This window comes from Heloderma suspectum, chromosome 17 (genome assembly GCF_057233095.1).
Source record: "Heloderma suspectum isolate Gila_16-S chromosome 17, 16-S_ref, whole genome shotgun sequence".
Lineage (NCBI taxonomy): Eukaryota > Metazoa > Chordata > Lepidosauria > Squamata > Helodermatidae > Heloderma > Heloderma suspectum.
In genome coordinates, this window is record NC_139474.1 from 20601524 (window position 1) to 20615586 (window position 14063).

General features: G+C 49.9%; 1 protein-coding gene across 2 annotated transcripts in view; it reads right to left on the bottom strand.

Moving 5' to 3' along the window:
* The window catches only part of PI4KB (phosphatidylinositol 4-kinase beta), a 49584-nt gene extending 43450 nt beyond the window's left edge, over nt 1-6134 (bottom strand). Inside the window, exons 1-2 of one of the 2 annotated variants that reach the window (XM_084824024.1) lie at nt 5848-6134; nt 2243-2365 (exon numbers count right to left, since the gene is read on the bottom strand). The gene's annotated coding sequence lies outside the window, so the exon portion shown is untranslated. The remainder of the gene's footprint in view (nt 1-2242; nt 2366-5847) is intronic. The other variant, XM_084824022.1, reaches the window with a different exon arrangement.
* Between the last annotated feature and the right edge of the window lie 7929 nt (nt 6135-14063).

Genomic DNA, 14063 nt, shown 5'->3' on the forward strand with positions numbered 1-14063 from the left:
TCGGCTAGACAGAGACAGGCAAAGTCAAGACATCACTGGGGTCTACTCTGAAATTAACTGGGGATATAGATGAAGTAAGTCGGCATGCTGGCTGGGGATGGTGGGAATTGTAGTCCAGCCCATCTGGAGGGTACCAGGTTGGGGACAGTGCTGAGCTAAGCAATCGTCCCCCTAGAGAGGTGGTGGACTCTCCCACACTGGAGGCATTCAAGACGAGACTGGACAGGGATCTCGTCATCTGTCAGGGATGCTCTGACTTGGATTCCTGCACTGAGCAGGGGGTTGGACCCCTTGTAGGGTCTTGAAGGCCCCTTCCAACCCTACTATTCTATGACTATGATTAGGGAAGCAATCCTGGGAAGCTCTGCCCGCAAAGTGTCTAACTGGGGAACTGAAAACAGAGCACGGGTGCTTCGACGGGGATGAGAAAACAAAGGGGGGTTTTGTTCATTTTTTAAAATGCACACACAGAGGCAAGTCTGAACCGGGCCCCACAGCCACTGAGTCATGCAGGGGTGGCAGCAAGAGGCTGGGGCTGCTTCTAAGAGAGAGACAAGAGTCATCACTCCCATCTTCTTTGTCACCTGGAGTTACCATGCAAATATGTACACAAGCACACGCAGCCCACTCATGCTGGAAAAGCACCCCGCCATTCACGCAGTTCTTTTGCAGGCCTCAGCACACACCCTTTGCAACCACCCATACTGGCCTACCTTACATTCAGGACTGTGGAGAGGATTAAGGAGGTGAAGTATACAGAGTGTTCTGGGTACTTCAACAGCATGAACAACGTACAGAATTGCTGCTTCCTAGCATGATGTATAACACACACACACACACACACACACACACACACACACTGGGGCGGGGGGAGCTGAGAAGGAAACAAGACGATCACCACCCAAGATCAGTAATTAAGAGAAAAAGTGAAATCATGGGGATTTGTGAGGTGCTGTGGGGCAGAATCACAAAGTAAGAGAATATGCCACTTTAGATGGCAAGGCGGAAGGCAGAGGCCTAGTTTTACAACTTTGTGAAGTACTTAGCGATTTTAAGCACTTTACAAACAATAAGAGCAAAATGCACCCTCCTGGAATCTCAATTAACTTTTTTTAAAAAAGAAAGAAATCAAGTTGCTAGCTGTTATGGATGTAAAGATACACCCAAAAGGAGTTCAAGGAGGGGATGCCCAAGATTCCCAGAGTCCCTGCCCCTCCCCTTGAGGAGCAAAACCAAAATAAGTTAGGTAAAAGACAGAAAACGTATACGAAACATGCGAAGTTAGGCAAATTTATACAGGTCACAGAATTTAGCTTCCCTTGCCAGGGACTGTGGATTCCCCAAGTGCAAGATCTGTTAATGAGTAGCCAGGACTATGACAATGGTATATTTAAATCATGGCCATTGGTTATGTTTTAGCTATGTCGTATACTTATATATTTATAGTATGGTTTTATTGCTGGAATATACCTGGATATATTTGACATGACAGAAGGTACAGAAATTTTAAATAAAAGAAGCATAATAAGCCAGTGTGATGCAGCAGAGATACCACTGGACTCGGAATAGAGAGACATGCGCTCACTTCCTCATTCAGCTACAAACCTCCCTGGGTGACCACGTCACGTTCCTCAGCCTAGTCTACCTCACAAGGTTGTTCCGGAGATAAAATGGGTGGGAGGGAGGCTGACACCACATAAGCTGCCCCAAGTTCCCTGGAAGAAGAGCAGCTTAAAAATGCTCACCCTACTAATCACAATTTGCCAGTTTGCTCATAAGCGCACTTAGACCAATCTAGGTGGGTAGAAAGTTATTAATCTTGACCTAACTTAATTGCAAGTATGCCAGGAAGATGTAAGTTGTCAAGGAAGGATTCTCTTGGGATGTTGGGGGCCCATCAAATATTTCACACTGGTTAACAGCCTTCTTTTTATATATTTCAATAAAAGAGAGGTTCCTACGGTAGTCAAAGTGTGGGTTTCAAGGTGGCAGGGGAGAAGATACAACTGCTGCAAGCCAGGTTACTATGAGTTGAAAGGGGGATGTGCGTGCATAGCTGCTTGTCGGGGGGGGGGGGGCGGGGCGGGGCGGGGCAGAGAGTCAGATAAGCAATGAAGAAAGAAAGCAGAACAAATATGAGAGATAACTATGGACTAAGTTATCTTAGGTTGAACGCTTCCTCCCTCTAGGAGAAACTACAGGGAAGGTGCTACAGAAACAAGGCAGCCAAGCCATCACTTACCTGTCTCGTCTCCCTCCGACCGGGCAGCGTGCCCCTGCTCAGACGCCCCCCCACAACACCAGCAGAGCCAGCCATCTCAGGAGACGGGGACACACAGGGATTCTCCACGACAATCCTTTGCAGCTGTTGGGAGGAGGAGACGCAAGATACATAAGGAGAAGAGAACAGGGTCTCTTGTCATCTCACCTAATCAGCAGGATTTTGTTGGCTTCTAACACAAAGTCTCCTGTGAACACTGAGGTATTAGAAAGACATTCAGTAGGTAGAAATTTGGAGGAACACCATTCATAGTTCCATGCTCAAGGCGCATTCCATTTCTGAAGGAGGGAGGAAAACACTAGCACTACGCAATGCGACCCTTCTGCCTTGAAGACTGAAATATCAGAACGGAAGATGGCACACACATTCACAACACCATTCTATGATTCAAGCTCTAATCCTGTACTCACGGGGTGTGCGGGCAGGGAAAATGTTAAACGCATGGTGATGCTATACTGCCCTTGAGCATTAAGAGATCACAAGGCTGGCGTGTACATTTATGACACAATTCACCACGTGAAGCTGGAGAAGCAGCACAACCTCTGTGCCTATTTTACTGTGGGGGTGGAAAGAGGCAGAGGAGATCCAATAGGTTGTGATACAAAGCAGATGCCCCTGAAGCACCCGCTTAAAAAGACCCAACCAGCAGAGATAGCTGCATAGCCAGCACCTGCTTGGGAATGCTTGAAGGGGGCGGGGCACTGGCAAGCTCGCTTCGTTTCTCCCCAGCCCACAGGCAAAGTTGCATCTTCTCCACTTTACAAAGAAGCAAGATTATAATTAACAGAGCTCGTAAAGTCACACTCGTTCCTTGGCAATTCAGCTAGGGCAGCAAAAAAGACTCCAAAATTCCCAGAGGAAGGAAGACGGGGAGAAAGGAAAAAAGAAAAAGCATTAAACACAAGCACTTCCTAAAATTAAACCAAAGAACTGGTGGAAGAGGCATTTGGGGAGTTGTGGTGCCCAACAATTGTGTATATACGCATACAAAAAGTTACTAGCCTACAAAAATATTTTACTGGCCTGACTAGACATCTGTATATTAGCCTAATAGTGGGGGTGGGGAGAAGGATCACGTTTTGTCCACAACCTTCCCTTGCCTGTTGGCCTAGAGGCAATTCTCATGCGCCACAGGTCATCAGGGAAGTGTCCAATTTACATGTTTGTAGTACAGCACCAGGTGTATAGTTGGTATGACATTAAGTACTTATTTATTCCAATGTAGGGGCTGCTCTCTCTTAAATGCTCAAGACAGGAAACAAAGCCAACCTTCCCCCTTCCACCCCACTGTAGAAGAAAACAGAATGAATCCAACACCCCTTTGCAACTAAACCCGGAGCGCTGCAGGCCAACCCAGACAGGAAGGTTTAACAATGCTTTTCGAGGGGAAGCAGCCACTAAAAAAGTATATAGGGAGAGGAGGGAAGAGACAGATGGATTCCATTTTGCTGAGCGACAGCCATACAGGCTGAAGCCTCTAACAACAACTCCTCTCACCGGAGGTAGGAATGGGCAGAAATATGGGGGGCGGGGCAGAGAAACAGAACAGGGAGGGATTCTTCAGGTTTAGCGGGGCAGAAATAGCAGAGGGAACAGGAGTGGGGGGCTCAACAGAGGCTGGGACACTAGTGGGGGGTAGAGAATGAAAAACAGCGCTGTAAGATGAACCCATGAGCAGAGAATCCTGAGAGAGAGTCAACAAAAGGGGCAAAAGGCTACTGTGGGTTGAGCAGGGAAAAGCGATGCACAGCAGCAGGGAAATACATCCTTGTGACAGTTTTTGAAGTTTTGCCTGTATTCTTTTTTTAAAGGGTGTAAGTGGGGGTGGGGTGGCACAGGAAGTTAGGGGGCACCAGGCAAACACATGGGGAAGAGCATATAGGGACATTAGACAGCTGGAGGAAGCTGGCATTGCAACTCCAGCAGAGCAGAGAGAACAGCAGGGAGGGGTCTTCGAGGGGAGAAAGAAGGGGACGTGCAGGTGCAGAAATCGTGGCCTTGGAAGGATGGATTCAGGGGGACTGAGGCCAGGATGAGCACTCCTGGGAAGCCAGTGAGGCAAAGGGGAAGGGAGACAAGGATAGTGAGGACTGGCGAGCTAGTAGGGGAGAGGGAAATGGATCTGTGAGGCCGCCTGGGGAGAGGAAGGGGAAGAGGGCTGGGGAGAAACTCCCAGGAGTCTGTGGGGCAAATGGGGGGAGACTACGACACACTGATATGTGTGTGGGGAGGGGGTCACTGGGGAGAGAAGTAAGGGGAGGCCATGAGGTGGGGGGCGGAAGGAGAGGAGGAAGGGGGTTGGGGCAGAAACCTCCAGGAATCAGTGGGGCAGGAAAAAGGGAAGAGGAGACAAGGGTGCGCATGGGGGGAAGGGGATCTGCGGGAGGGGGAAGGGAGGAAATGGGGGCATTAGGCGCTTGGGGGGAGGCAGGGGGCTGGGGAGAAACTCCCAGGAGTCCGTGGGGCAAATGGGGGGAGACTACGACACACTGATATGTGTGTGGGGAGGGGGTCACTGGGGAGAGAAGTAAGGGGAGGCCATGAGGTGGGGGGCGGAAGGAGAGGAGGAAGGGGGCTGGGGCAGAAACCTCCAGGAATCAGTGGGCAGGAAAAAGGGAAGAGGAGACAAGGGTGCGCATGGGGGGAGGGGGATCTGCGGGGGGGAGGGGGATCTGCGGGGGGGAGGGGGATCTGCGGGGGGGAGGGAGGAAATGGGGGCATTAGGCGCTTGGGGGGAGGCAGGGGGCTGGGAAGAAACTCCCAGGAGTCCGTGGGGCAAATGGGGGGAGACTATGACACACTGATATGTGTGTGGGGAGGGGGTCACTGGGGAGAGAAGTAAGGGGAGGCCATGAGGTGGGGGGCGGAAGGAGAGGAGGAAGGGGGCTGGGGCAGAAACCTCCAGGAATCAGTGGGCAGGAAAAAGGGAAGAGGAGACAAGGGTGCGCATGGGGGGAGGGGGATCTGCGGGGGGGAGGGGGATCTGCGGGGGGGAGGGGGATCTGCGGGGGGGAGGGAGGAAATGGGGGCATTAGGCGCTTGGGGGGAGGCAGGGGGCTGGGAAGAAACTCCCAGGAGTCCGTGGGGAAATGGGGGGAGACTACGACACACTGATATGTGTGTGGGGAGGGGGTCACTGGGGAGAGAAGTAAGGGGAGGCCATGAGGTGGGGGGCGGAAGGAGAGGAGGAAGGGGGCTGGGGCAGAAACCTCCGGGAATCAGTGGGGCAGGAAAAAGGGAAGAGGAGACAAGGGTGCGCATGGGGGGAAGGGGATCTGCGGGAGGGGGAAGGGAGGAAATGGGGGCATTAGGCGCTTGGGGGGAGGCAGGGGGCTGGGGAGAAACTCCCAGGAGTCCGTGGGGCAGATGGGGGGGAAGGAGGAGGGAAGGGGGGCGCTGGAGGGCGGGGAGGAGGGGGCAGTTCCTGCGGGGCTCCAGGGAACGGAGGGCCCAGCCGGGGCGGAGGTCCCGGGAGCCCCCGGCCAGGGGAGGGGGCCGCGGGCGGCTGCTGCGGGGGAGGGAGGGCGCCGGGTGCCCTCGCCAGCGCCTGCCTCGCCTCGCCTCACCTCCAGCCGGGCCCATGAGAGCCGGGACGGGGCCGAGCGAGCCCGCGGGCGGCCCACGGAGACCCTCCTTCCGCCGCCGCCGCCGCCGCCGGGCCCAGCTCCGGGCTGCCCGCCGCGCTGCCTGAGGGGCCTCCCGCCCACGCGGCGGGAACGCAGCGGCCGCCGGATCCTCCGCCTCGCCTCCCGCCCCGCGATATGAGGCGGCGAAGGACCCCTCGCAGCGCCCGTCGCCGGCCGCGGAGGGCGGGCGTAGGTGGCCGCTCGAGCGCCTGCTCCGAGGAGGCGCCGCGGGCCGAGGAGCGCGCGGCGCCGCGCATGCGCGGCTCGTCCCCAGCCCTGCGCCGGCCGCGTGGCGGGCTTCCTCGGGAGTCGCTCTCCGCGCGTGCCTCGGGGGCGCGCGCGCGCGCCTCCTCGGGAGTAAGTGCCGCGGCGCCGAGAGGCGTTTTTACTCGCGGGCGCGGTTTTTTTTGCGGAGGGTTGGGGCCCGATCCTGGGCGTGTATGTTGTTGCTCAGTCGCTCAGTCGGGTCCGACCCTTCGTGGCCCCGCGGACCGCGGCACGCCAGGCCCCCCTGCCCGCTCCTTCTCCCGGAGCTCAAGCCCGTATGCATTGCGTCGGTGATGCTATCCAGCCATCTCATCCTCTGCCGTCCCCCTCTCCTTTTGCCTTCAGTCTTTCCCAGCATCAGGGTCTTTCCCAGGGAGTTTTCTCTTCGCATTAGGTGGCCAAAGTATTTCAGCTTCAGCTTCAGTATCTGTCCTTCCAATGAGCAGTCAGGGTTGATTTCCTTGAGGATGGACTGATTTGACCTCCTTGCAGTCCAGGGGACTCGCAAGAGTCTTCTCCAGCACCACAGTTCGAAAGCATCAATTCTTCGGCGCTCAGCCTTCCTTATAGTCCAGCTCTCACAGCCATACATTACTACTGGGAAAACCATAGCTTTGATTAGACGGACCTTTGTCGGCAAGGTGATGTCTCTGCTTCTTACTATGCTGTCTAGGTTGGCCATAGCTTTCCTCCCAAGGAGCAAGCGTCTTTTCATTTCATGGCTACAGTCACCGTCTGCGGTGATCTTGGAGCCCAAGAAAGTAAAATCTGTCACTGCTTCCATTTCTTCCCCTTCTATATGCCAGGAAGTGATGGGGCCAGATGCCATGATCTTCGTTTTTTTAATGTTGAGTTTCAAACCAGCTTTTGCACTCTCCTCTTTCACCCTCAGCAAGAGGCTCTTTAGATCCTCTTCGCTTTCTGCCATTAGGGTGGTATCATCTGCATATCGGAGATTGTTGATAATTCTCCCGGCAATCTTAATTCCAACCTGTGATTCATCCAACCCGGCATTTCTCATGATGTACTCTGCATATTAGTTAAATAAGCAGGGTGACAATATGCAGCCTTGTCATACGCCTTTCCCAATTTTGAACCACTCGGTTGTTCCATGTCTGGTTCTTACTGTTGCTTCTTGACCCTCGTACAGGTTTCTCAGGAGACAGGTAAGGTGGTCTGGTACTCCCATCTCTTGAAGAATTTGCCACAGTTTGTTGTGATCCACACAATCAAAGGCTTTAGCGTAGTCAATGAAGCAGAAATAGACGTTTTTCTGGAATTCTCTTGCTTTCTCCATGATGCAGCGAATGTTGGCAAATTGATCTCTAGTTCCTCTGCCTCTTCGAAACCCAGCTTGTACTTCTGGTAGTTCTCGGTTCGCATACTGCTGAAGCCTAGCTTGTAGGATTTTGAGCATCACCTTGCTGGCATGTGAAATGAGCACAATTCTGCAGTAGTTTGAGCACTCTTTGGCGTTGCCCTTCTTTGGAATTGGAATGTAAACTGACCTTTTCCAGTCTTGCGGCCATTGTTGAGTGTTCCAAATTTGTTGGCATATTGAATGCAGCACTTTAACAGCATCATCTTTTGGGATTTTAAATAGCTCAGCTGGAATACTGTCGTCTCCGCTAGCTTTGTTGTTAGTAATGCTTCCTAAGGCCCACTTGACTTCACTCTCTTCACTCTCTAGGATGTCCGGCTCAAGTTCAGTGACCGCACTATCATGGCTATTAGGGACATGAAGATCTTTCCTGTATAGTTCTTCTGTGTATTCTTTCCACCTCTTCTTAATCCCATCTGCTTCTGTTAGGTCCCTGCCTTCTTTGTCCTTTATCATGCCTGTCTTTGCACAAAACGTTCCCTTGAGATCTCCAATTTTCTTGAAGAGATCTCTAGTCTTTCCCATTCTGTTGTTTTCCTCGATTTCTTTGCATTGTTCATTTAAGAAGGCCTTCTTGTCTCTCCTTGCTATTCTCTGGAACTCTGCATTCAGTTGGATATATCTTCCCCTTTCTCCCTTGCTTTTCGCTTCCCTCCTTTCCTCAGCTACTTGTAAAGCCTCATCAGACAGCCGCTTGGCTTTCTTGCATTTCTTTTTCTTTGGGATGGATTGAGTTGCTGCCTCCTGAACAATGTTACGGACCTCCGTCCATAGTTCCTCAGGCACTCTGTCTATCAGGTCTAATCCCTGAAATCTATTCCTCACCTCCACTTTATATTCATCAGGGATATGATTTAGGTCATACCTGAACGGTTTAGTGGTTTTCCCTATGTTCTTCAATTTAAGCCGAAATTTTGCAAGAAGCAGCTCATGATCTGAGCCACAGTCAGCTCCAGGTCTTGTTTTGACTGACTGTATGGAGCTTCTCCATCTTTGGCTGCAAAGGACATAATCAATCTGATTTCGATATTGACCATCTGGTGACGTCCATGTGTAGAGTCGCCTCTTGTGCTGTTGGAAAAGAGTGTTTGCTATGATCAGCGTGTTCTCTTGGCAAAACTCTATTAGCTTTTGTCCTGCTTCATTTTGTACACCAAGGCCATGCCTGCCTGTTTTCCCGGTGATTTCTTGACTTCCTACTTTAGCATTCCAATCCCCTATGATGAAGAGGACATCTTTTTTTGGTGTTAGTTCTAGAAGGTGTTGTAGGTCTTCATAGAGCCGATCAACCTCAGCTTCTTCGGCATCAGTGGTTGGGGCATAGACTTGAATTCCTGTGATGTTGAATGGTTTGCCTTGGATTCGTACTGAGATCATTCTGTCGTTTTTAAGATTGTACCCCAGTACTGCTTTTCCCACCCTTTTGTTGACTATGAGTGCTACTCCATTTCTTCTAAGGGATTCTTGCCCACAATAGTAGATATGATGGTCACCTGAATTAAATTCGCCCATGCCTGTCCATTTTAGTTTGCTGATTCCCAAGATGTCGATATTCAATCTTGCCATCTCATGTTTGACCACCTCCAGCTTACCTTGATTCATTGATCTGACATTCCAGGTTCCTAAACAATATTGTTCTTTACAGCATCGAATTTTCTTTTCACCACCAGACACATCCACAGCTGACTGTCCTTTCTGCTTTGGCCCAGCCGCTTCACTCTTTCTGGCACTACTTGGAAATACCCTCTGCTCTTCCCCAGCAGCATATTGGACACCTTCCGACCTGAGGGGCTCATCTTCCGGCGTCATCTCTTTTAGCCTTGTGATACGTTCCATGGGGTTTTCTTGGCAAGAATACTGGAGTGGGTTGCCATTTCCTTCTCCAATGGAAGTCTCCATCTTTGTGGCAGACTATAGCGGGGTGGTTTGCCATTGCCTTCCCCAGTCGTGACTACCTTTCCCCCCAGCAAGCTGGGTACTCATTTTACAAAAATGAGATCAGATTCGTCTGGCAGGATTTGTTCTTGACAAATCCATGTTGCTTCGAGTCATCACTGCATTGTGATTGGACTCTAGGAATTGATCACTCTGTCACTCACCCAGTGAAATGCGACAGCAACTTCCTCTGCTATGATGTGGCAGAATCACCTGTCTCTGGCGCCTTTCTTTCCTTCCTGCACTATTTTAAAAGACACAACACTGCCTGTTCGTTCCATAAAATGGGTCTTTGGAAGGCGCTCAGTCCTTTGTTGCAAACAGTTTGAAGTGACCCTAGCAGCATGGCTTTTGTTGTTGTTGTTGTTCAGTCGTTCAGTCGTGTCGGACTCTTCGTGACCCCATGGACCATAGCACGCCAGGCCTTCCTGTCCCGCTCTTTCTCCCGGAGCGTGCTCAAGTTCATATTCATTGCGTCGGTGATGCTATCTAGCCATCCCATCCTCTGTCGTCCCCTTCTCCTTTTGCCTTCAGTCTTTCCCAGCATCAGGGTCTTTTCCAGGGAGTTTTCTCTTCGCATTAGGTGGCCAAAATATTGGAGCTTCAGCTTCAGTATCTGTCCTTCCAAGGAGCACTCAGGGTTGATTTCCTTTAGGATGGACTGATTGGACCTCCTTGCAGTCCAGGGGACTCGTAAGAGTCTTCTCCAGCACCACAGTTCGAAAGCATCAATTCTTCGGCGCTCAGCCTTCCTTATAGTCCAGCTCTCACAGCCATACATTACTACTGGGAAAACCATAGCTTTGATTAGACGGACCTTTGTCGGCAAGGTGATGTCTCTGCTTCTTACTATGCTGTCTAGGTTGGCCATAGCTTTCCTCCCAAGGAGCAAGCGTCTTTGAATTTCATGGCTACAGTCACCGTCTGCGGTGATCTTGGAGCCCAAGAAAGTAAAATCTGTCACTGCTTCCATTTCTTCCCCTTCTATATGCCAGGAAGTGATGGGGCCAGATGCCATGATCTTCGTTTTTTTAATGTTGAGTTTCAAACCAGCTTTTGCACTCTCCTCTTTCACCCTCAGCAAGAGGCTCTTTAGATCCTCTTCGCTTTCTGCCATTAGGGTGGTATCATCTGCATATCGGAGATTGTTGATAATTCTCCCGGCAATCTTAATTCCAACCTGTGATTCATCCAACCCGGCATTTCTCATGATGTACTCTGCATATTAGTTAAATAAGCAGGGTGACAATATGCAGCCTTGTCATACGCCTTTCCCAATTTTGAACCACTCGGTTGTTCCATGTCTGGTTCTTACTGTTGCTTCTTGACCCTCGTACAGGTTTCTCAGGAGACAGGTAAGGTGGTCTGGTACTCCCATCTCTTGAAGAATTTGCCACAGTTTGTTGTGATCCACACAATCAAAGGCTTTAGCGTAGTCAATGAAGCAGAAATAGACGTTTTTCTGGAATTCTCTTGCTTTCTCCATGATGCAGCGAATGTTGGCAAATTGATCTCTAGTTCCTCTGCCTCTTCGAAACCCAGCTTGTACTTCTGGTAGTTCTCGGTTCGCATACTGCTGAAGCCTAGCTTGTAGGATTTTGAGCATCACCTTGCTGGCATGTGAAATGAGCACAATTCTGCAGTAGTTTGAGCACTCTTTGGCGTTGCCCTTCTTTGGAATTGGAATGTAAACTGACCTTTTCCAGTCTTGCGGCCATTGTTGAGTGTTCCAAATTTGTTGGCATATTGAATGCAGCACTTTAACAGCATCATCTTTTGGGATTTTAAATAGCTCAGCTGGAATACTGTCGTCTCCGCTAGCTTTGTTGTTAGTAATGCTTCCTAAGGCCCACTTGACTTCACTCTCTTCACTCTCTAGGATGTCCGGCTCAAGTTCAGTGACCGCACTATCATGGCTATTAGGGACATGAAGATCTTTCCTGTATAGTTCTTCTGTGTATTCTTTCCACCTCTTCTTAATCCCATCTGCTTCTGTTAGGTCCCTGCCTTCTTTGTCCTTTATCATGCCTGTCTTTGCACAAAACGTTCCCTTGAGATCTCCAATTTTCTTGAAGAGATCTCTAGTCTTTCCCATTCTGTTGTTTTCCTCGATTTCTTTGCATTGTTCATTTAAGAAGGCCTTCTTGTCTCTCCTTGCTATTCTCTGGAACTCTGCATTCAGTTGGATATATCTTCCCCTTTCTCCCTTGCTTTTCGCTTCCCTCCTTTCCTCAGCTACTTGTAAAGCCTCATCAGACAGCCGCTTGGCTTTCTTGCATTTCTTTTTCTTTGGGATGGATTGAGTTGCTGCCTCCTGAACAATGTTACGGACCTCCGTCCATAGTTCCTCAGGCACTCTGTCTATCAGGTCTAATCCCTGAAATCTATTCCTCACCTCCACTTTATATTCATCAGGGATATGATTTAGGTCATACCTGAACGGTTTAGTGGTTTTCCCTATGTTCTTCAATTTAAGCCGAAATTTTGCAAGAAGCAGCTCATGATCTGAGCCACAGTCAGCTCCAGGTCTTGTTTTGACTGACTGTATGGAGCTTCTCCATCTTTGGCTGCAAAGGACATAATCAATCTGATTTCGATATTGACCATCTGGTGACGTCCATGTGTAGAGTCGCCTCTTGTGCTGTTGGAAAAGAGTGTTTGCTATGATCAGCGTGTTCTCTTGGCAAAACTCTATTAGCTTTTGTCCTGCTTCATTTTGTACACCAAGGCCATGCCTGCCTGTTTTCCCGGTGATTTCTTGACTTCCTACTTTAGCATTCCAATCCCCTATGATGAAGAGGACATCTTTTTTTGGTGTTAGTTCTAGAAGGTGTTGTAGGTCTTCATAGAGCCGATCAACCTCAGCTTCTTCGGCATCAGTGGTTGGGGCATAGACTTGAATTCCTGTGATGTTGAATGGTTTGCCTTGGATTCGTACTGAGATCATTCTGTCGTTTTTAAGATTGTACCCCAGTACTGCTTTTCCCACCCTTTTGTTGACTATGAGTGCTACTCCATTTCTTCTAAGGGATTCTTGCCCACAATAGTAGATATGATGGTCACCTGAATTAAATTCGCCCATGCCTGTCCATTTTAGTTTGCTGATTCCCAAGATGTCGATATTCAATCTTGCCATCTCATGTTTGACCACCTCCAGCTTACCTTGATTCATTGATCTGACATTCCAGGTTCCTAAACAATATTGTTCTTTACAGCATCGAATTTTCTTTTCACCACCAGACACATCCACAGCTGACTGTCCTTTCTGCTTTGGCCCAGCCGCTTCACTCTTTCTGGCACTACTTGGAAATACCCTCTGCTCTTCCCCAGCAGCATATTGGACACCTTCCGACCTGAGGGGCTCATCTTCCGGCGTCATCTCTTTTAGCCTTGTGATACGTTCCATGGGGTTTTCTTGGCAAGAATACTGGAGTGGGTTGCCATTTCCTTCTCCAATGGAAGTCTCCATCTTTGTGGCAGACTATAGCGGGGTGGTTTGCCATTGCCTTCCCCAGTCGTGACTACCTTTCCCCCCAGCAAGCTGGGTACTCATTTTACAAAAATGAGATCAGATTCGTCTGGCAGGATTTGTTCTTGACAAATCCATGTTGCTTCGAGTCATCACTGCATTGTGATTGGACTCTAGGAATTGATCACTCTGTCACTCACCCAGTGAAATGCGACAGCAACTTCCTCTGCTATGATGTGGCAGAATCACCTGTCTCTGGCGCCTTTCTTTCCTTCCTGCACTATTTTAAAAGACACAACACTGCCTGTTCGTTCCATAAAATGGGTCTTTGGAAGGCGCTCAGTCCTTTGTTGCAAACAGTTTGAAGTGACCCTAGCAGCATGGCTTTTGTTGTTGTTGTTGTTCAGTCGTTCAGTCGTGTCGGACTCTTCGTGACCCCATGGACCATAGCACGCCAGGCCTTCCTGTCCCGCTCTTTCTCCCGGAGCGTGCTCAAGTTCATATTCATTGCGTCGGTGATGCTATCTAGCCATCCCATCCTCTGTCGTCCCCTTCTCCTTTTGCCTTCAGTCTTTCCCAGCATCAGGGTCTTTTCCAGGGAGTTTTCTCTTCGCATCAGGTGGCCAAAATATTGGAGCTTCAGCTTCAGTATCTGTCCTTCCAATGAGCACTCAGGGTTGATTTCCTTTAGGATTGACTGATTTGACCTCCTTGCAGTCCAGGCGACTCGTAAGAGTCTTCTCCAGCACCACAGTTCGAAAGCATCAATTCTTCGGCGCTCAGCCTTCCTTATAGCCCAGCTCTCACAGCCATACGTTGCTGCTGGGAAAACCATAGCTTTGATTAGACGGACCTTTGTCGGCAAGGTGATGTCTCTGCTTCTTACTATGCTGTCTAGGTTGGCCATAGCTTTCCTCCCAAGGAGCAAGCGTCTTTTAATTTCATGGCTACAGTCACCGTCTGCGGTGATCTTGGAGCCCAAGAAAGTAAAATCTGTCACTGCTTCCATTTCTTCCCCTTCTATATGCCAGGAAGTGATGGGGCCAGATGCCATGATCTTCGTTTTTTTATTGTTGAGTTTCAAACCAGCTTTTGCACTCTCCT